General features: G+C 37.6%; 2 non-coding genes across 2 annotated transcripts; one reads left to right on the plus strand and one right to left on the minus strand.

The window, feature by feature from the left end:
• Positions 1-21713: 21713 nt before the first annotated feature.
• Positions 21714-21785, plus strand: Trnaa-cgc. The gene has a single exon. It is a non-coding gene; the product is annotated as a tRNA-Ala (tRNA).
• A 237-nt stretch (positions 21786-22022) lies between these two features.
• Trnag-gcc lies at positions 22023-22093 on the minus strand. Its single transcript has one exon. It is a non-coding gene; the product is annotated as a tRNA-Gly (tRNA).
• Between the last annotated feature and the right edge of the window lie 661 nt (positions 22094-22754).

A 22754-nucleotide genomic window follows, 5' to 3' on the forward strand; every position in this document is an offset into this window, starting at 1 on the left:
TTGGACTCCTTACTTATATTAGAATGAAGATATTTCTCACCCACCCTCAGCCCCTGCCTCTTATGGTTATAGTTTTGAACTGATGATCATCAACTGGTCCATCATCTTTAAAACATCAAATTCAAGCATGCCATTCTCTGATACTGTCTCCTCTCCTACTAGCTTACTATTGCAAATACATCTCTACCCAGGTAGCATCTTGACGTCATTAAGACTTTACAGGCTGTTGACTTATGACTGTAGCACTATCAGTTCTCCCCCTCCTTCTCTACCAGCTTAAATTCTGTGATACATTATTGATCTTCTCTTTGATGACAAGCTTTACCCTCTTGCCTCTGCAACCCTCCTTTACTGGGCGAAGTGGCTGTTCTATTACACGTAATTTCCCCCATGAAGCAACACAATGGGATATTGGTGAAGATGCAAGAATCGTGCTTGTCAATATCACTTTAAATTGAGGCTATACATCTCAAATGGGTCATCAAGCGCAATCATTACTTCCATAGAACTTTTGCATTTCAACTTTCCAAAAAGATAATTTCACATCATTGTCTTTACTCCTTAAATTCCTTAACCTCTTTTACTTTCCAAAATTCCAGCTTATAATCTTGTCCCATAAATTGTTGAGAAAATAACATACCTGAACAATTAGGGTACCTATCCCTATAGGTACCAAATATACCTGTTACCTGCCTGCCTTCATTTATCATACAGCAAGTATTTCTGCTGATAGCATTGGTATAGACCTCTGGTTTAATCCTGGATTCCCTACCTCCCACCCCCCTCTCCAGGGCTTGTTTTCTCAATTATCTGCCTACTTGCCCCCTGAATCATTCCTTTTTCCCTCAATCACCCCCATTGGCATAAACTACTTCTAGTACTTCCTTTCTTAAACACACACATACACATGCACACACCAACTACTAAGAAAATATTTGTGATAGCAACAAAGCAACCAAAAGACCCTCACTTCACTTGACATCTTCCTCCAAAGTTCTCTTGGATCTTAGCTTAAGTGGTTTATCTGTCTAACCACTTAAAGTAGCCACCCAATTACTGTTTATTATGTCATTTGATTTGAAGTTTCCACATTACATTTCTCACTCTCCTACATGTACATATGTTGATGTTTGTTTACAATTTTTCTGCCCTCTGTCACATTACATAAGCTCTGTGAAAGCAATTATCATCTGTCATTTCTACTCTGTATTCTCAACACATATGACAGACATAGAAGGCCCTCAATAATAATCTTTGAATAATTAAATGCATGAGTTATTTCCTTTTTTCATGTCTACTATTGGACAATGGAGTCCTAAAGGGTAAGGACTTTGTGTCTTTTATATCTTTATAGTCGGTGCTTGATAAACACTTGTTGCATGAGTGAATGAATCATTGCTATAAATGAGCAATAACCTAAAGATAAAAGTTATTAACATGATGTTCTACTTTTAAAATTTGCATTGGCATTTTTTGCCTTTAAAAAACACAAAAATGATTTCTTTTAGGATTATATTAATTCCTTCTAAAGTAGTGCTAATTTGTGTGACTTATCCATATGCATCAAAATTAATTTTTCTAACTTTAACTGGAGCTTATAAATAAATAAGAATACATATATGTATGTAGATGGATGGCTATATATATACCTACCCACACATATATAAAACATATGTTAGTCCTGTTCTAAGGATCTGCCAAATTTTCTTGGTAAGACTTGCCAATTGCTATCATGTGACAGGATGACAGTTCTCTTCTCTGGGAGAAGTCCAGACTTCCAGTGTCTGGGACAGAAATAATATAGACCAAGAAACATATATAGCTGATGATGGATGATTTTTGGCTTCCATAATGTGAGCTTTGGTTATCTTATTGGGAGGCTATGAAAATCATTAGACCAGAAATTATTTTTACTTTCACTCAGCTGAAAGAAGTTTTCCTTCCTCTATTTCTGTAGACAGGCATACTGCAAAGACAATTTGCCTGGGTCAATATGGATTTATACTAAACTCTATCACTCAATGATAGCATGAGATCTTTTTGCCAGGGTAGCTGCCTTATTTTTATTGGCATAGTAAGTATGTGTCCAAATATACCCAATTATAGATGCTTTCCTGTTACCAATAATATGGTAATGCTTAAGAGTGAATGTGTTTTTACTCTTAGGCAGAACCTATTCTGAGATGACAGGGACTCTCTGTGATTGCACTTATGCATGCAGAGGAGGTAACAGTGGCTTTAATGAATTGGAATTCAGTGCCTCGATGGTATCAGGGGTGCCATCTATTCGGTTTCATTGGCCTCACCATCAAAGCCAGATGACAGCTTCAGCACAAAAGTGTTCCAACTCATTCTAGCAAAGTGTCCAAAAGCAGGAAGCAGGAGTTGTCATGGACAAGTGAGTTTCTTTTTGTGTAATCTCTTCTTATCAAGGGGAGAAAACCTTCTCTAGCAGCCCTCCAACAGACCTGTCTTCACATCTTATTCACAACAAATTGCTCCTATGACAGTTCCTAGACCAGATATAACTACAATCACTGAAAGCTAGAGATCCATGTCTGATTTGAAAGGATAGGAAAGGGAATGAGCTTCTGCTTTGGCAGCAGTGCCACAGTGCACTACCAAGCAAGCTTGTGTGATTTCATGGAAGAGATCCTGCTTATGTTGAACTTTGAATGCATGTAGAAGTTGATCAGGTGGTATAAGTTTCAAAAGTTTGAAAGGCAGAGAGAGCTGCTTCCACTAGTGTATGGAACAGAGAACTGCAGATGATTTATTAGAGCTGAGCATTATGTATGTGAAGAACAGATAGAGGAAAGACTGCAGAGGTCAGCTGGTGAAAAGTCCTGAGGGCAATGTAGAAGCAGGGCGTCAAGTTCTCATGCATGCTGGCATTCTTTCTGATGTTATCATTAAAGGAACAAATAAATACCTACCTTGGCATTCCCTCCATGCATAATTGAGAAAATCTAGACATTTCAAAGTCAATGATGTCATCTCTATATTAAAGTTAAAAAGGCAGAGAGATCATTCATTGCTTATGTGTTTTGCTGCCTCTTTTCCTCCCTCCTCTTCTCTCCAGGTCTCCCTCCTCCCCTCTCCCTATCTAAACGTTCTAAGGGGATTTTTCAATTTTCTGCTAAGTCATATTGTTCTTAATGAGTTATGAAACCCTATAAGATTTTCCAGCTATACATTCCCTACCAAAAACTTTGGGGAAAAGCTGAGCACTGGGAGTAAAACCAGTCCTACTACCCCAGTCATTGTTATTTGGGCCAAGGGATCACTACTGAGCCAAAATCTGCCCCGGCGCAATATGCCTTACTTAATAATGATAAATCCACATAATCAGACCTTTTTATCTTGAGGTTAACAGGAAGAGGGGCATATGCCAGAAATATCAGTAGCAGAAGCAAAATACAGAGAAACAAGGAAGAAGGAAAAAGAGAGTAAAAGAGAAACATGAAATGACAACAACAGCTGAGCTCTAGAAATTTACACATTAAATCTCTGATCTTGGAAATTGGGAGAAAAAAGATAATGGAAAATGTCAACTTTCAAACAACACTTTAATGTCCCAGACCATATAATTATCATTATCATTAGCCCACAACAATCATGGAACCTATTCTCAAAATGCAGCCTAATCCTATTCCCTTAAATAATACAATATACTCAAATAAAATTATTGATGAAAGATGCAATCATAAATTATTTTTGATCAAGTTGAATTACTTTTCACCTTCCAGGGTGAGTCTCTGAGGTCAGAGTTCTCTTTAAAATATTTGCCGTGAATGTGTGGTAAATGGCTCAAGAGAGAAGCTTTCCTTTCTTCCCTGGATATTTCTGAAGAAATGAATATTCGAAATGGAAGACAATGAGGTAATAAGAGAAAGAAAAGTACTGTTTAATTATCAGAATTGAGGACCAGGAAAGATGATTTATGGATCTGCCACAGTATGGAGGGGAGGATGAGTGCCACTAGGAGCAGACTGGACAACAGAGAAGAAACTTCTGGAGAAAACAAGCCAAAGAGATCTGGTACTGTGGAGGCACATCTCACATCTTCCAGGTAGCAGTTCTCCATCTTGGCTACCAATCAGAATTACCCAGAGTGCTTTGGAAAATCTGTGTCTCTAGACCTTACTTCCATCCTGCTGGATCAGAATAAGGCTTATTATGTCTCTGGCCTGGCACCCTCTTGTGAGGAGCTTCAGCAGTCCACAGGAACATGTCCCTGTAATGATGGTGGCAGGCCTTTCTTGAAAAGGACCATCATGTTCCCAGAACATTGCCATTTATCTCTCATTATAATGTTCTTCCTTTTATGAAACTGTTATGAAAAAACATGGTAACTTTTTTTTCCTTAAATGTTCTTACATAGCAGTAAAATTAGTGCAAGGTTTGAAACCTTGGGTAATTCTTCCCAATCACTAGTTTCCTGACTTAAAGATAAGAGTAGATGAAATTACATAGCATATAAACTATGTCTGATACATTAAAAAACATTTAAAATGTTCTCTTTCTACCTTATCAGGTAAAATACTTTGGTTTGCAAAATTAATACAAGTGATTCATTGTTTCAGATAAGCATAATATCTAGATCTTGTTCGAAGTATCAGGTTTTATTCAAACAGTACTCTGGCTCTTATTTTCTATGATTCTTTCTGATCTATTCTTCTCTGTCATCTGTTTTTGCATCTGAGGTAGCTTCTGAAGGTGGTTTTCAGGAGAAGTGTTCCACATAATGTTTGGATGTGGTTTGAGGGTGTCCTGCAAGGCTTCCTGTGTTGGGAGCTTGTTCCTCAGTGTGGCAGTGTTGGGAGGTGGCATAGAAACTTTAAGAGGTAAGATCTAAAGGGAAGTAATCAGGTCACTCAGGACACTGCCTTTGCAAGGAACTGATGTGGTCTCATGGGATCATGTTTAGTTCTTGCAAGAGGATTGTTATGGAAATATCAAGTCTCACTCCTTCTTCCTTCTCTCTAGTTTTCTTTCTTACCAAGTGTTCCTTTCTCTCTTGGTTTTCCCCCATACACTCTGGCCACTGTGAGGCCATCCACCATCAGGCCCTCACCTGAATCAAGAGGATGCCAGACTCAGGCACTTGAACTTCCAAAACTTTGGGCTAAATAAACCTCTTTTCCAGCCAGGCATGGTGGCAAGTGTCTGTAATCCCAGCAGCTCAGGAGGCTAGTCAGGAGGATAATAAATTCAAAGCTAGCCTCAGCAACTTAGCTAGGCCCTAAGCAACTAAGTGAGACCCTGTCTCAAACAAAAAAATGAAAAGGGCTGGGTTTGTTGCTCAGTGGTTAAGCACCCCTGGGCTCAATCCTGGTACAAAAAACAAAACAAAACAAAACATTTATAAAGTACCCAATCTCAAGTATTTCATTGTAGCAGCAGAAAGTGAACTAACAGCAGTGAAAGAATGTTATTCCTTCAGCATGGAATAAAATTCCAACACTAAAGAGATGAAACTATTGCCAAGCCCCTGAGTACTGTCAGGGAAAGCCATGAAGTAGTTGGCTCAGCCCTGGGTTAGACTGCTCCTGAACTGACGGCTGGTGCTAAGGGAAATGGGATTGCCTGTGTAACTAAATGCACGAGGACCCATCCCTGAAGTTAGATAAGTTAGAAAGCCACAGAGCCGCCATATAACAGGCAGGAAGAAAATTGAAGTCATAGGAATTACCGCAACTTCCCTCATAGCCTTGCTCACACATATACTTCTTACTATCTACCTGCATAGAGCAGCCACTTCACATATCCTTACTGTCTGTTATAAAGTGTTTGGGTTAAATTTAGAGAAGCTTTAAATATTGTCATTCATAAAAATGTTATATTTTTACTTAATATTTAGAAGTACAAAATATTAGTCAGGTCAGTGATACACACCTGTAACCCCAGTGACTCAGGAGGCTGAGGCAGGAGAATGGCAAGTTCAAAGCCAGGGTGGGCAACTTAATAAGACCCTGTCTAAAGAAGAAAAAGGAGGAAGAAAGAGAAAGAGGAGGAGAAGGAGAAGAAGAAGGAGTAGAAGGAGAAGAAGGAGGAGGAGGAGGAGGAGGAGGAGGAGAAGAAGAAGAAGAACAACAACAACAACAACAATAACAACAACAACTTAGGATGGAGTTCAATGATAGAACATCCCTGGGTTCAATCCCCAGTACAAAGATAACAACAACTACAACAAAAATCAGAAGGGGAAAAATCCTCATCTCCTACCAGAGAGTATAGCCATTAATTAAAATTTAATGTATTACTATAATCTCTCTACTATGTGTATATAAATGTTACATGAATAATTTTGTATTCTTATATTTTATTTTAAATAAAGCTTTGAACTACTATAGCTTTTTCTTCATTATCAGAGAAATATCTGGTTAAGTTTTAAAAGTAGAAAAATATAGATGTGTGAAGCAAAAGAGGAAAGAAGCAAAGAAAAAGGAAGAAAGGAAGGAAAGAAGGAAGGAAGCAGGCAAGGTAGGTAGAAACCTGGAGGTAGCATCTCTATTTTTCAATATGCATCACATAATTGTTTTATGTAGTTGTGGTAACGTTATTTATACTTGTGTTTTAAGCATAATTAACAAACGTTCATTTGTCTTAGATGACAGATAATATCTACCACTGGATGGTTTATTAGTCTTTTCCAATTAAAAAAATGACTCAGGTAATCAATATGAGTTTTAAAGATGTGGAAACTCATAACTCAAGTTTCTTAGCAATAAAAATGACCAGTATGTTGCTGTGTGTTGCTCTATTTAATATAGTGGAGGAAAGGAGATATAATATTTCTTCCAGTGTGGCTCACAAGTGTGTAAATAGTTTAGCCAATTTTTATTTAATTTTTTAAAATTGAAATAGTATACGCCTATGCTACAACCTGAATTTCCATTTCCCCACCAATTCATGTGTTGACATCTTAACCTCAACATAATGGTATTAGAAGGTAGGCCATTGGAAGGTGATTAGGTCATAAACATGATACTCCTATGAATTGATTGTATTAGGACCCTTTAAAAAGTGAGCTCATTTTCCACCTCACAAAGACACCATACATTCCTGCCTTCTATGTATCAGGAAGCAAGACTCCAGCTGACACTGGAGTCTTGATTTTGGACTTCTCAGACTCCAGTGAGAAATGAATTTCTATTGCTTATAAGCCATAGCCATGTTATTTTCTTACATCAATCTGAACAGACTAAAGAGCATACAATTTAAAAAGACAAGTGCAGTACAGTCATCCTCTGCTCTGTTTTTCCTAACGGATCCTCTTAGTCCATCTCTCTAGAGCTCACCACTTTGAATTCTTACAGCTGTTTTCTGTGATGTATCATTATGTTTCTTAACCATTTTAGTGCCATTTACAGAGTTATTGGTTTTAGACATTGCTTTTAGCATCCCAACTCTTCTAAAAGAGGAGTTTTAAACTCATGAACATATATGATAACACGTTGACACATTTCTGAAGCTAGAGGAAAAATATGGAACAATGATATGATCGAGGGTTCTTTGAATCAAGCACACACACCCCTATTCAATGACCAATACTACTTAAAAAAATGTCTTAATTTTTAAATCAAATTTTCTGGGAATGCACAACTAGAATCATAAATTAAAGGTTTGTAGGAAGTTGCATTACTTAATTGGAAATTTCCTACTTTACGATCTGAGTAAATCTATATGTAAATACTTTCATCTTCATTACAGAATATCAAAGCCATAAAGGCTTTACCCTTTTTGTAGGAGCTAACATATCTATGGAGCTTCAGCTTCCATGATTGAGAGTGAAAATTGTTCTCATTGAACTTAGTCATTTTATAGGCAAAATCAAAAAATAAAACAAGCAAACAATACCCTCATCAACCAGAATTATTTCAGTTGATTTAATTATTATTTTTTTTCTTTTTTCCCACTTTAGTGAAGTCATCTATTCAAATAAAAAGCATTGTTTTGTTTCTCTCTAACCCTGTTGTATCAGGGTGTCATTTTTTACAGGGTACAAAGAAATATTAGGCATCACTCATCTCCACATTTGCAGCACCAAGCCCAATAATCGGTTTGGGCTTGAGCTGAGTGGAGCTGAGCTGCAGTTTGTGTGTACTTATACTGGAACCTGCATTTAAGAAAGGAGTTACAACACTCTAATGCCCACCATTGTATATTCCTCTGGCTTTCCAGAGCAGAAAGTGTTACAGGTTCTAGATGTAGACTCCCCTCTAGAGGCATGGTTTGTAATTGAACATATCAGGATATTTTCCTTTGATAGATTTATTGCCCATTCAGATTAATTCAACAACGTTAAAGAAGTTGTCAGCTGTGTGTTAGACAACATCTTGAGAGTTTGAGGTCAGCACTAGGATCCCTTTGTGAAGCTGTGGTACAGTTGAATCAACAGGTGAATCAACTACACAAATTCTGGAGACAAGTCCAAATATTTCAATAACCATCAAGTGGACTTGTAAGCAGGAACGTCCACTGTGGTGGCTGGGTTGTTTCCAGCAGAACTGAACTTCTTTACGTAACCAAAACAAGATCAGTCAAGACTTGATCATCCTGAATTACACCCTGGCTATTTGTTTCAGCTTCTGGTCTTGCCAAAAGCTTGCAAAAAGTCTGGCTAGAGTTTGTGAATGTCTTCCTGGTAGGTGAGAGCAACACTCCTGCCCTCTCCCTCATTGTATCCCACAAATATCTCTGGTAGTTCCCACTTTAGTCATGGTAGAATTCCAGGATCTCGATGGCTCAGATTTGCCAAAATCATTAGAAAAGATTACATTCAAATCCTAAACTCTTCATAAAATGGATTTCAAAACTGCGTATAATCACAACAGCTGTGATTTTTAAGAATATTTAAGAATTTAAATTCTCAGGATGTTGTCAAACATAACAGCTAGCGATGAGCAGGGAAATGCATGGCAAGGTCACAAGTATTCTTTAAATTACTTTAGGGTCTCCTTTAAACTATTTTCAAAGTAGATAAGAAAGCAAAGGATGCTAGTTAATTTGTACAAAATAAACATAAGCAAAGGAGCTAATAGGAAATTATGTCAAAAGAAAAGGATTAGTGGGATAAACTTTTGACAGGGTACATTGATGTTGATGTGAAGCTAGGAATTATGGGTATAGGTGTCACAGTTTGTTGGGGAAGGAAGATTCCTTTAGAAGTGCAGGCGCGCTAAGGTAACTCTGACCAGCTATTGACCCCAGTGCCCACGTTAACATGGGATTGACTTGTAGATGAAGCCCCCCTAAATAGGATGGCCACCATGACAGTTCCAGAGAGGACCAACTAAGGTCAAAAACCTCACTCCCCATTGTGAAGGAGTTGAACACCTAATTGGCAAAGAGTACAGAAGGTGGTCCCCAGTTCTCCTAGTAAACATCCAACAGTAATACATTTGGAGACAACATTTTCTCCTTTGTCATTCTCCGCTGGGAGACGGCCCTTTCTGTCTCTTGAGAGTGCTCTCTGCTTAAGCCTCACTTGCTTTTACTTTACTTTCACTTATAGTAAAGTTCTTTTGCATGGCTTTCTGTGTCTGAATTTAAATTTTCTTTCGTCAGAACACAAGGACCAAGGTTTGGAGTTTCGGCTCCCTGCTTTCCTGTGACACAGCCACAGAAGAATTCTTAAATATCTCCCACTGTAAGAATACTTCTTTATGTTGAAAACTGAAATTCAAGGCAAGACATACTTTTTTTTCAAAGCGAGAAATGAAATAAACAAGCCAGGTGCCGTGGTGCACACCTATGGTCCCAGTGGCTTGGGAGGTTGAGGCAGGAAGATTACAAGTTCAAGTCAGATTTACCAATTTAGAGAGGCCTTATGCAATTTAGTGAGACCCTGTCTCAAAATAAATAAAAAATGGGCTGGGGATGTAGCTCAGTGGTTGAATGCCCCTGGGTTCAATCCCTGGTATGAAAAGGAAAAAAAAAAAAAAGAAAGAAAAGAAAAAAAAAAAAGAAAGAAAGAAAGTAAGAAAGAAAGCAGAATTCAAGACAAATAAATAAATTAATTAATAAATTAAATTTCTCTCCCAAAGTATCCTATGTTCTGGGATTTTCATGTGTGTAGCTTCAAAGTCCTATGGTATCTGTTTTCCTAATATTTTATTTTATTTAATGAAGCTATATAGAAATAGCTAATATGTATTACTTCTATGAGCCAGACACTGTTCAAAGTGATTTGCATATATTTACTACTCTCTCTCCTTTTACTTTTGTCATTCCTATTTAGAAATGTAGGCACAGAGAGAATACTAACCTCCTCAAAATTGCACAGGAAGGAAGTAGAAGAATTATGATCCAATTTCAGACAGTCTGGTTCTAGCATCAAAGTGCTTAATCCATGTAATAATGCCCCTGAAAATTTTAATTTACTGCAAAAATTCTTAATTTGCTACACATTTATTAAATCCTATGATTTTTAGAGTTTCCTGTGTGGGAGGGGAAAGCGCAGGAAAACTGCTCAAAAATGTTAGAATCAAATGTTATACTGCTGTATTCATTTTTTAAAAATCTTTTTCTGTCCTTGTGAGTACAAAGAAATGTGTCCTTACCCAGATACACACCAAAGTGTGTTCCAGAAATGGATTTGAACTCCAAATCTTTGATGATTATAGATAAGAGGCATGGAAAACCTAATCTAAACAAAATGATCTCAGCTAAACACAAAGCTCAAATTAATTGTGCAACCTACAAATGCTCTCTGAAAGGCTAAATCTTTGGATTTTTATACTATTTGGAAGAGGACTGGGTTCTGTTAATAGGACAGACTTCGTGCAACATATGTTAAGAAAAAATTTGGAAGCACTTAAAAAATACAAGCTTGGAAGCTCAATCTTGCAAAAAAGGAAAAAAAAATCCTTAAAATATTTTGGAGCTTTTAGAAGAAAGTCAATATTAAAATTAGTACAGAACATAGAGAAAGGGCTTTATGAGTTGAGGGACTGTTGTTTTTCTAAATGTCAGCATGGAAACCCAAACAGAAAGAGGTGAGTTAGGTCCCTGGAAAGACTGACTGGGAAAGCTGAGTGTTAAGTCTGTGACGTGGTTGATGGCAACCAAAAATTGTCAAGTTCATGATGACAAAGTATTTCCTGGAACGAGGGGCTAATTCAAGACATAAACAAGGATAATGTTGTGGGGTCCTGTTAAACCAAGAAAGGATTCATACAGGGCAATATTGCCAATGGTTTGAACAAGGTTCAAGGACAGAGCTTTTTGGGATTAGAAAATCATTCTGAGACAGTTTGAGCTGCTTCATACTAAGTTGACACCCATTGTATATATCAGAAGAAAATAACCAAGTTTAAACATACTGCATTCTGCTTGTATTTTAACAGCAAGGAAAGAAATTAATTTAAAAGCATAATTTTTACTCTGCTTTCATTTAATATCATGATTTTAAAAATATAATACTTGGCCACTAACAGAGGTTTGAATTTCCTTTATCATAACCTTACAGTCTTGCCTTGAACATCATATTTAATTGAGTACTAAACTTTAATTAAAGATAACTTCCTCTCAAGGTATGATAACCTACACTATGGGAAGCAGGAAAGTGTGATTTTGTTCAGAGTTATCAGACATCTTTGTGGTTTAGTTTACTCATTTGTAAAAGAGAAGAACTGGTCTAAACCCTCTATAAGAGTGTATGGGGAATTAATTGTTATTGTTGCTTTTACCATCATAATCAAACTTTAATACTGTTGATATGATTTCTCCCTAGAGTAGATATGACTTCCAATAGAAAAGAAGTGAGGGTAGGGCTGTGTGTGTGTGTGTGTTTGTATCTGTGAGGATGTGTTGATACACACATACTAATATCTAGAGATATAGATATTACACCCATTAATAATGTATATGGTGCTTAAGGAATTTATCACACTGTAGACTAAATAAGAAAGCCTCTCTGTGAAGACTAGGAAAAAAAATCTTACCTACTTCCCTATGTACTCTCCAGAAAATTTTCTCCCCACAGAGTAAGAAAAAGCACTTTGCAAAATATCTACACCACCCGCCTAAATAGAGTTGTGACTCTCTAAATCTTTCACAGTTTCTCGCTCACACCTTACCTTTCATGGTAACAATTAAGTGTTTTTGTTTAAAAGTCTCTCCCCTCTAATTAAACAGAGATAGAACTGAGTCAACAATGAAGTTCTGGAAGCAGACAAACTGAAATGTCAATAAGCTATTGAAAGACACACTCTGTCCAAAGATATTAGGAAGTTGCATTGATCCTGAATTCTTAAGAACAGAGCAAGACCTTTAGAGGAGAAAACAGGCCTTAGGGAGCTGAGGAACTTCCTGATTAGCCTCATCATGAGTCCTTCCCCTTACAAACTCAGTGTGATTTCATAGGCTAGGAAGAGAAGGCCAAGGCTAGCCAGGTTTTCCGGGCAGAGAAAGATTCTTCATTCCTCTGGCTTTACAGTAATGGGATTTTCTCTATAGTATCTCCTAACCTATTTGAAAAATAGAAGAAATTTGTTTAGTAGAAGGCTACTAGTGCTTAAAAGAAGACAAATAGATAGCCTGGAATGATTTGTCTTTTACTTTTTCTTCTTGAGGTGGGGGTAGGTAATTTTTTGTCCATTGACCATAAAACTTCTACTTAATCAAATAGATTCAAAATTTAATTATGTTGGTTGCTCATCTTTGTAAATCTATTATGAACCATTGAACTGTATGCTTATTTATTTATTTTATTCTTATGGTACTGGGGATTGAACCCAGGGCCCTGCACATGCTAGGCAAGCCCTTAAATGCTGAACTACATCCCCAATCCTTTTTATAAAGTCTTGAGACAGGATATCTGTAAGTTACTGAGGCTAGCTCTGAATGTCAATCCTTCTGCTTTAACCTCCCCAGTTGTTGGAATTACAGGCATTCACCACTGTGCCTGGCTGAACTACACACTTTAAATGACTGAGTCATATGGTGTGTGGATTCTATTTCAACCGATTTGTTTGTAAAAAATGCTAGAATGTGTAGAGTCAACTACAATGTGTGTTTAAAATACAGGTTTTTGAGTGCCAAACCAAAGGGCAGAATCTCTAGGAATCTGGTATAGGAACATGTATTTTTTTTAAAAAAAGAAAACCTTCAGTTAATTCTGATGAGATGGCCCACACTTTTAAATATAAAAATGAGATTGTGTATATCAATATCTCCTTAAAGCAACAAGAGATACCCACAAAAGTTCAGAATAATCAGTAAATAAGTCATTATACTTCTGAAGTCATAATTTAACCTAATTCCTAAATCTGCAATATGTGAGTATTATTAGTATAACGGGAACCATGATCAAAAATCCTTTGCTAGAACTGTTTCATGAGTCTCTTTACATAATAATTTACATCAGCATTTAACAGGCTGCAAAGAAAGTTCCTGTATATTTTGTTGCTGAATCCTCACAAGGACCTTGTCGAATTGTAAGACATACAACCACACATCTTCTATAGACGGGAAGACACAGATTCAGCAAGGTTAAATGTCTTGCTCAGAGCACCCAAATGATAATTGAACAGTTTGGAAACTGGGTCTTCCGACTCCTGGTTCAGCAATCTTCACTGTTAACTCTGTCTTTAAAAATGCTTCTTCAGCATGGACCAGCATGGACCAGCATGGCCCGCTGCTAACCTTTAGAAGCTATTGTTTGGGCACACTTATGAAGTTCTATTGTTAATGGTCCTAGAAAACTGCAACACAAAAAACATTTGCACTATTTGACACATTTTCCTGAATTTGCTTGTAACACCTTTGTCTATAAACCCACATTCATACATGTCAGTGGGGAGGAGCATACTAGAGTATACATATGTGTGTATGTTGAGAAAGAAAAACAGATGTATTTGCTTCTCTGTGTGTTTGTGGAGAGAAAGGTGTAACGTTATTCTATTGTAAAATTACAAAATAGAATCATTTACTATTTTGTATGTGATCTGTTAAAAGAAACTAACATTTACTAGATAATTACCATTCTGAAAATCTTCTTCCCTCTCATCACCGAACTCCTCTAAAGTTTTCTTCAAGAGGTGGCTCCCTATCTGCTCCATCCAGACCCCTCCATCATCCCGAGTGAATTAGATTAATATGGTGGCTGTCCCAGGCTTCTTAATTCTTTGATTTTTTCTCATCTTTATTAACCTTCATCTATACTCTATTTAGGTATCCACTCCCAGATCCACATTGTCATCCTGAACACCTCCATAGTTGACATATTTATTCAAATTTACTGCTGACTACAGCTCTCTGACCTCGAAAAATTCTCCAAGGTCAACACATTCCTGTCTACTTCTTTTCAAGAAAGTATTAGATCTAATGTTTATCTCTTTAGTCACACACTTATCAATTCTCACTTTTCCTGGCCCCATTGTTCTTTTGTAAGTCCCTTACAGAATCTCAGCCCAGACAATTTGCTGACCCTATTCCTCTGTGCTTATTATGGGAGCAGTGGCTCTCTGCATTCTTTCTTTGATCCTCATCTGGCTCTCAACTATGCCTCAAATTCCTTTCAGCTCCTTTAGCTGTTGTCCATGTTCTCCAAATCTTTAAACACAGAAGCTTGGTCTGAAGCTCAGTTAGAAAATCTATCTATCTATCATCTATATATCTATATATCTCCCTCTTTTTGGTCGTCCTTCCTGTTCCTCCTCCCTCACTTCTCCTTTCTTCCTGTCTCCAAAGCTATCATCTAAATATCTACCTAAGCTCTCCCTTGTTAGAGAAGAATGCATTCCAAATTGAACAAAATAAAAATAGTATTAGTGACTACTTATTAATTTCACTCTTTTTTCATACTTTCTGTTTTGTTGCTGTTTTATTGACTAACCCTACCCTGTATATAATTGTTTAAGACAGAAAACTGGAATCATCTTCTCTCATAATTCATCTCCTTCTCTGATAATTCCTATTTTCAATATATTCTTAAATCAATCAATACTTAATGGATCAATATTATAAATGTTTTGTATTAATAAAGTTATATAGTGTTCTTAGAGCATATTGCATTATTATATATCATTATTATATAATTATACATAATTTTGTAGAGCCATGGAATTTTTATGAAATTCCACACACTTATCTAAATGTTTTTGGGTGCAAAGAAATTTTTATTATTATTTCTTTCTTTTGGTACATGAGTGGAAAACAATTTCCCAAGTGAGGGTAAAGGGAATGTTATGGTGGTATCTTTTGTGCAGTCAATAGTATATGAAATATGAACATTTTGGGTGCTAGCTAACATTTATATCCAGTTTCCTATTTTCTAGTGAATTTGCTACATAATCACAAAAACTTAGAACCAAATTATAGCAGCACTAGGTACAATGTTTTGAGTAAGTCCTCCTCCTCCTCCTCCTCCTCCTCCTCCTTCTTCTGTACTGGGGATTGAAGCCAGGAGTGTTTTACCATGGAGATATATCTCCACACGTTTGTTTTTTTTTTTTTTTTTAACTTTGAGACAGGATCTCACTAAGTTGCTGAGGCTGTCCTCAAACTTGTGATCCTCCTAATCAGCCTCCTGAGGGCTGGGATTACAGGCATGGACTACCACACCCAGTATTTAAATTAAGTCTCTGAATCAAAAAGAAAAGCTATAGTAACTGTTTGCTCTTAATTTGCCTTTAACCAGTAAAGAACAGGAACAGTAGCCAAGGAAATATTGAGAATGAATATTTCATTATGATGTAGTTGCCTTTATCTTCCTTTCCCTTTTGGTGATAAATTAAGAAGAAGGAGGAGAAGGAAGAAGAGGAGGGAGAGGAGGAGAAAGAGAAAAAAAAGGGGGGAAAAAAAGTGTACATCTTCTCTTTACCCAGGATTAATAAAAAATAAAATCACTGGCTGCCAATCAACTTATCTGGGCTCAGTCTTGTTGACAGTAGCCAGAGCCCCCTCACCTTGTGTTATAAAACTGATAGCACTGCTTCTCATCAAGGTATGTCTGTATGCTTACTTTTGTCCCAGAGAGAATCAAGAGAATCATTTTTTTAAAAAAAATTAATTAGAGTTTTAGGCTCTTTTGTGGGAAATAGATATCCCAAATAATTGGCTTAAACTCTCCCAGAAAAGTCTAGGTGGAGCTAGCTCAGGGCTGGCATAGTAGCTCCACAGCTATTTAGGACCATGTTGTTCCCGCCTATCCAGATGTGGTCTTTCTAAATTTCAACCCTCACTATGCAGCTAAAGTTAGTGATGAGACTAAATTTTGACTATTGGGATATGAGGGAAAATGATGTTCACAGCTTCTAGGATATGTCCTTACGGGAAGATACACTCTTCCTCCACCCTACTGCTTAGGAGAATAAAAATCACTCCTTGTGGCCATAGTTACAGCTGAAAGTCAAAATCTACTATCATGGAAAGGATGAACAGATATTGTGGACAAGTAGCATTTTGGGTGGGGGTCAGGTACAGGTAATTGAGCCCAAGGGCAATTTACTAAGGAGCTACAATCTTTTAATTTTAAGACAGGGTCTCACAAAGTTGCTGAGACTGGCCTTGCATTTGTGATCCTTCTGCCTCAGCCAGCCTCCTAAATCCCTGGAATTACATTACAAGTGTTTTGCCACTGAACTAGGTACAAGTAGCATTCTTTAGAATGACCTTAGAATGCATTTTTTCAAACTTACAGTAATGATTCAGCTTTAGGTCAGATTTAAGGGTGATATACCTTTAACTTCTCTACTTCTGTGAACTTGGGCAAGTTACAGTATATTTGAGATTTGTTTCTTCCTTTAATATACTAAGCACCATTCTACTGTATAAACCATCCTGTTGTATTATACTCTTCTGTTCCCTTGTGCTTAATTTAGAACCTTAAACATAGTTAGCACTTTCTATTCCTGGCCATGGTTATTGACCCTTTAACAGTAGTCTCTCTGTATCTATACCAACTATTTGCCCCCTTTCTTCTATACTCACAGGAAACCTTGTCTTTTTTCTTCCAGTATTCTATTTCCATGCATCACCTTTTTGCTTTTTTACTTCAGTAACAGTTTTTATGAGTAACTTCTCACTGTCACATGAACCCCATTCTTCTGCTAACACATTGCATTCTCTTACATGTGCCCTTCCTTTTCCACTTTATTCAAATATAATTTGCATATTTTAAAATTCACTCATTTTAACTGCACATTTAGGGGACTTTTAGTTAAGTTTACTAAGTTGTGTAACCATCACATAAGCTATTTTACAGTATCTTCTTCACCCCAATAGAATTCCATATGCCCATTGACCTTTAAACAACCTCTTTATCAATCTCCCATATGAAATTGTAAGCCAGCATGTATTACATGCCTACTGAGAATCCAGTAGTACTTGATGCTAGGGGAAAATTATATGGAATAAAATTTAATAACTAATCTTGGAAGCAAGCTAATTGACAAAATAAGACCTCAATCAGAGACTACTTTAAGAAAATATGCAACCTATTTCCAGCTTTTGGGAATGGGTTCATATTACAAGATGACAGAAACTTTTTGACTTTCTGGTTGAAAAGAACATATAAATCTGGAAAAAATCTTTCATAGTTCATAAATATAACTATCTTTTCCTTTTTTCAGTCTTAAAACACCCTGTGTTAAACTAACTGACCATTGATAACTTCGAGATGTATGAGCTTTTGGTAGCATCTCCTTACTCTTAAATGTCATCTCAAATATGTATCTCCTTCTCTTCTAATCTATTTGTAACCAGAATTTAAATTATGGAACTTGCAACTTTCCAAGTAAGATTTAACTTATTGTTAAATAAATACTTCTATTTATGATGACTGTAATTTTTCACTTTGGGGTACTTATAGAAAATAGTAATGTTTATTAACTTTCCCTGAATTAAATGCAACCAGTAGTTTTTTGGGCCCTCACATGTTATTAATGATAATTAACTGTGGTGATGAAGAATTACTAATGGTTATGACTCTGAGGAGCAAAACAATGTATTTTAAAAAACCGCTTGTTCCTTTAGGTAGTGAGTAAAGCAATCCAGTCCTGTCTTTTTTTTTTTTTTTGAATCTGGGAAGCTACAAGCACTGGGCATTTCCAGGTGCCAAGTACAGATCACACTCCTCCTACCCATCTCATCATCTCTTCTTGAGATTTTCTAGCTGTCAGAAGCTAGCAGGGTCACCCCACTAAGGAATCCATTCATATAATGTGAATTTGGGGTGGGAGAGACAGAATATGTGAATAAGAAATGCTTGTTTTTTAGCACTTGAACACCTGCCTACACAAGTTTCATTTTATATGAAGGAAAATGGGAAGAGAAGTTGGAATGAGTCAGCTTCTTTCATCCTTGAGCAACACCCATTCCAGAGTGTGGGGGGCTATGTGTAATGAGCCTTCCACTTTCAAAATTGTGGCAGCCTTGGGTGTTCACACACTAAGCAAAGAACTTGAAAAAGTGTGCACGTGAATGTAGTAATTCTCTGCCTTGGTTGGATATTAGAATTAGCTGGAAGACTTTCAAAAAATCTCATGGCCAGGCCACCTCAGACTCATGACATCAGTATATTTAGAGATGAGATCCATGAATCAGTATTTTTTTGTATCTTACCAAGTATTCCTAATATACAGCCATTGAGAACCACTGGCCTACTAATAAGCATCTTTTGTTGACTTGTAAGTTGCTCTTAGATGTTGGCTTTTATCCTTAGCTGCCCATTGGAATCATTTGAGAGTTTAAGAAGATACTGATATTGGGGAAAAGGATAGATATTGGTTAATGGATAAAAATGGTCATTTATAAGATGAACCAGTTCTGGGGATCTAATGCACAGCTTGGAACTTGACAGATATTTTAATGAACTTGATTGTGATAATTGTTACCCAATGAACACATGTATCAAAACATCACATTATATATTGAATCCTTATTTTTCAATTAAATATATTTTTTAAAGGATACCAATGCCTGGACCCACCTCTAGAGAATCTGATTTAATTACTACAGGTTTGGACTCAAGCAAGCATCATCATTTTTCAGAGCTCCACCTTGTGATCCCAATGTGCGGTAAGAACAACTCCCTGAACAGGGAATAAAAACCTTAGTTCCTAGCCAGCCCTGAGGGAAGGATATTTAATACCTGCCGCAGACTGTGGCAAATACCTACTGGACCAATAGAACCAAGACTTAAAGCAAAATATATCAGAAATAAATGTTATCTTATTCAAAAGGGGGCCTTTTGACAATCATTGTGGATGGTGTGTGTGTGTGGGGGTGCTGAGTGTGTGTGTGTGTGTGTGTGTGTGTGTGTGTTTGGGGGCCTAAGCCAGGCCAACGAAATTACTTCTTATTCTTTGCTGGCTTTAGAACTCAAGCCTCATTTTCTTTATCAGCTGCATTTTCATAGGCCTTGATTTTGTGGAATTGGAGGAGTGTGTATTTAAGAGGAACTTGGCTCTGAAACTTCAGGATTGCCTGAAAAAGAAAACCCAGAAAGGGAAGGCCTCAGGTGATGGAGAAATAAGCCATTAAATGAGGAAGAGGATTCTACAGAGGATATCAAAGCAAGGTCACTATGAAGCCAGATTTAAAGTTAGGTAGTCAGTGTAGTTAGATAATATCGAGTGAAATCTAAAATGGAGGCCATGCTGGCAATGATTCCGGGAAACGCAGGACAACTCATGGAATGTTAATGAAGTCCTGAAAAGGCCCTAGGCCAAAGTCCACCTCAAAGAAATGTCAATGAACAGCCCCCAGCAAAAAGGTGCTGACTCAGAAGTCCTTCCTGACCAGATTACTTCTTTGGCCCACCTGTGTCCCACCCATCGGTCCTTCCCACCTACATTCCATCACTGAAAGAACTATAAAAAGGGGAGACAACATCCCTTCCACGGATTCCACCTCTTGGGTCCCCTTCTTCCTCCGGGAGAAGTCTTTTCTGCTGTCCTTTAATAAACTTCTAATTTCTACTCTGACTTTGCCTCGGCGTGCTTCTTTGGTGTTATTCTTCAACATTGGGGAAGCAAGAACTCGTCACCGGTCAACAGCGGTAACAACTAGAGATAAAACATGCTTACTTCACAGTTCCTACATAGTATGGTGTTGCTCAAGGATGTTGCACTGGTGAAAATCCTGATGTGGAGAAATGGCTGTCCAATTTTTGACTCAGAATCAACTGAAGATATTCATATTCTAGTGCCTCAGGAGGAAATGCAACAGTGATTTGGAAATGCTCAGGCTTAGAGCAGAGCTCCTTAGTGACTGTCCACTAATATTTTTTGTTTGTTTCAGGGATATTCTGTATTATAGTTGAATTAGATCAACATGTGGCTTGTTCTAGTTTAAAACAAAATCTGATTATGAGCCATTATTTCTTTAAATTTCTGTAAGTAAACGCAGTCATTTACTTTTTTGTCCAGCAGTTGATTATGAAGTTTGTGGTTTACTCAGAGTGATTTGGAAAATTCTGCTTTCTGCTGCAGCTTTTGGAGGTCTGAACATTTCACTCATCCAGGTTGTTCTGCACAACTGAGGGGAGTGGAAACTCTAGGCCCTCAAGGTGCTACATTTTGGGGTCTTCTTTATAGGTCAGCAGGAAGCGATAAGATGCAGCCCCCCTTCCCCGCCTCCACACACACAGCAGATCTCTCCAGGTTGCCATCAGTATCTTTGAGACTTATACCGCCCACCCTCCTTCACCTTCTAGGGTGATATCAGTTTAAATTGCATCTGGAAGAGTCAAACACACCTTATTATACAGTACTGAGTTAATCTCATCTAATGACCTAGCATTCAGCCACAAGAAAAGAGATAATTTTCTAGGGGACAGTTCTAGAGAGGTAGATATCTAACTTTGGGGCTAGGGTGCAATTAGAGGTTAGGAAGACTGAGTATATTAAAGGATGCATTCAATGATTTACATTTCTATCATCAGTATCAATCAGCCAGTAAGCCAAAGATAGAAATATAAAATGAAAGAAAAAAAGACCCATATCTAGAGTAAGTTCCCTGCCTCCATCTTAACATGGATATATGATTAAGCTACAAAGGAGGTGGCAGTGTCATTTTCTTTCTTTCACTTTGAGCCTCATGCCAATGAAGAGCAAATTGCAAAAGAATTTTTATCTGCAGGAGTTGAACATAGCCCCTACATAACCCGTCTATAGAGATTCGATGTGAACTGATCCTTTTTAGGAAATATAAATAATTTTTTCAGGAGGGAGAAGGACGTGTTCAGGTTCGTGTGAAAGAGAATATCTCCAGTGATCTGCTTTAAAACAAATTTCCTTCGGCACCAGGGGTGATGTTTACGGTGCGTCGCGTAGGGGGTGCAGCTCTGGGTCCTGGTGGGATGGAGATTGGGATTCTAACCTCGCAGCTAAAACCCCAAACAGCTCACAGCGCGGCTTTCCGGGCCTCCTGCGCCTGCGCAGTAAGCCCTCGGTGTCGGGCTTGGGCAGGAACTCTGAGCTGCAGAGGCCGGTCGGTCTGGCTGCTCAGCGCAGCAAGCGATGGGCAGGAATTCAAGGAGCCGGATTTGTTGTGTTCTAGAATGAGGGTTCAGTTTTTGGTGCGGCTACTTGCACGAGTTTTAATAAACAACAGAGCATTTTAGGACAGGAGTGGGAGCAGAAAGAATACCTTTCAGACACATTCACTAGTATGAACTCTCAAGAAATTTTCCTACCGTAATCTGACTAGAGCTACGTCAACTGAATGACTACCTATATTAGAGAGCTGCTTCACGGCTGGGGGATGTAGCTCAGTGGTAGAGCGCGCGCTTCGCATGTGTGAGGTCCCGGGTTCAATCCCCGGCATCTCCAACCAGCCTGTGTAACTTTTCATTTTATATATTCCTTACTGAAACTTCTTTTACTGTGTTTGCTTACATTTAGAGTACCCAAGAACAATCAGAAAGAAAAGAAAAACTGGGAAAGCTCCATTTTGAAAGCTGGAAGTAAAGATGAAAAGGGAAAATAGGTTAATTTGTGGTTCCTTTCTTTCACGATGCCAATATTGGGTGTTGTACTTAAGTTTTAGAGGTTTGGGAGAAAAAGGCTTGCATTGGCCGGGAATCGAACCCGGGCCTCCCGCGTGGCAGGCGAGAATTCTACCACTGAACCACCAATGCCTACGGAAAGGGTCTTGTTTTCCATATAATACCAGCAGAGATTTTATGTAAGAATTTAGTAATTATGTATTTATGTATTCGGGATTAGAGGAAGCGACAGGATTCTTAGGATTATACTAACTTCTGTTGAATATTATGATTTTTTTTTTTCTTTCTGAAATGTTCTTGGTGAAGGAGGCAGGAGAAACTTTTGTTGTCTGTACAAGGTCACATGATCACCTAACATTTTTAGATACTTAGATGACTTATAACAAGTCCTTTCCCTTTTCGTTACTTTTATTATTTTAGCTGTTCAGACAAATATCTCCTAGAACTTTGTTATGCAGGAGTAGAGATCAGGGAACAGGAATTTGGAGACTAACTCAAATTATTTAGGTATACTGCAACTACCACACCTCTGGTTACAGTGAACTTTGAACATTAGTGACTAACCAAGTAACCTGAATGTTCTAAACTACTGGGTTCTTCACTTGTGAATGATTATCTCCAGACTTCTTTCAACTCTGACATAATTATGAGTCTGACTCTTTACTTTCAGTTTCCATGAAAAGTGAAATTATCAATGATACAGCAAAGATCTACAAGGAAAAAAAAAAAGTAAAGTGAAGGAAATGAATTTGTGGAAATGGCTCTAAAGAAAACATGGAAGGACTTGTATTTA

Source organism: Marmota marmota, unplaced genomic scaffold (genome assembly GCF_001458135.2).
Source record: "Marmota marmota marmota unplaced genomic scaffold, marMar, whole genome shotgun sequence".
NCBI classification, from domain to species: domain Eukaryota; kingdom Metazoa; phylum Chordata; class Mammalia; order Rodentia; family Sciuridae; genus Marmota; species Marmota marmota.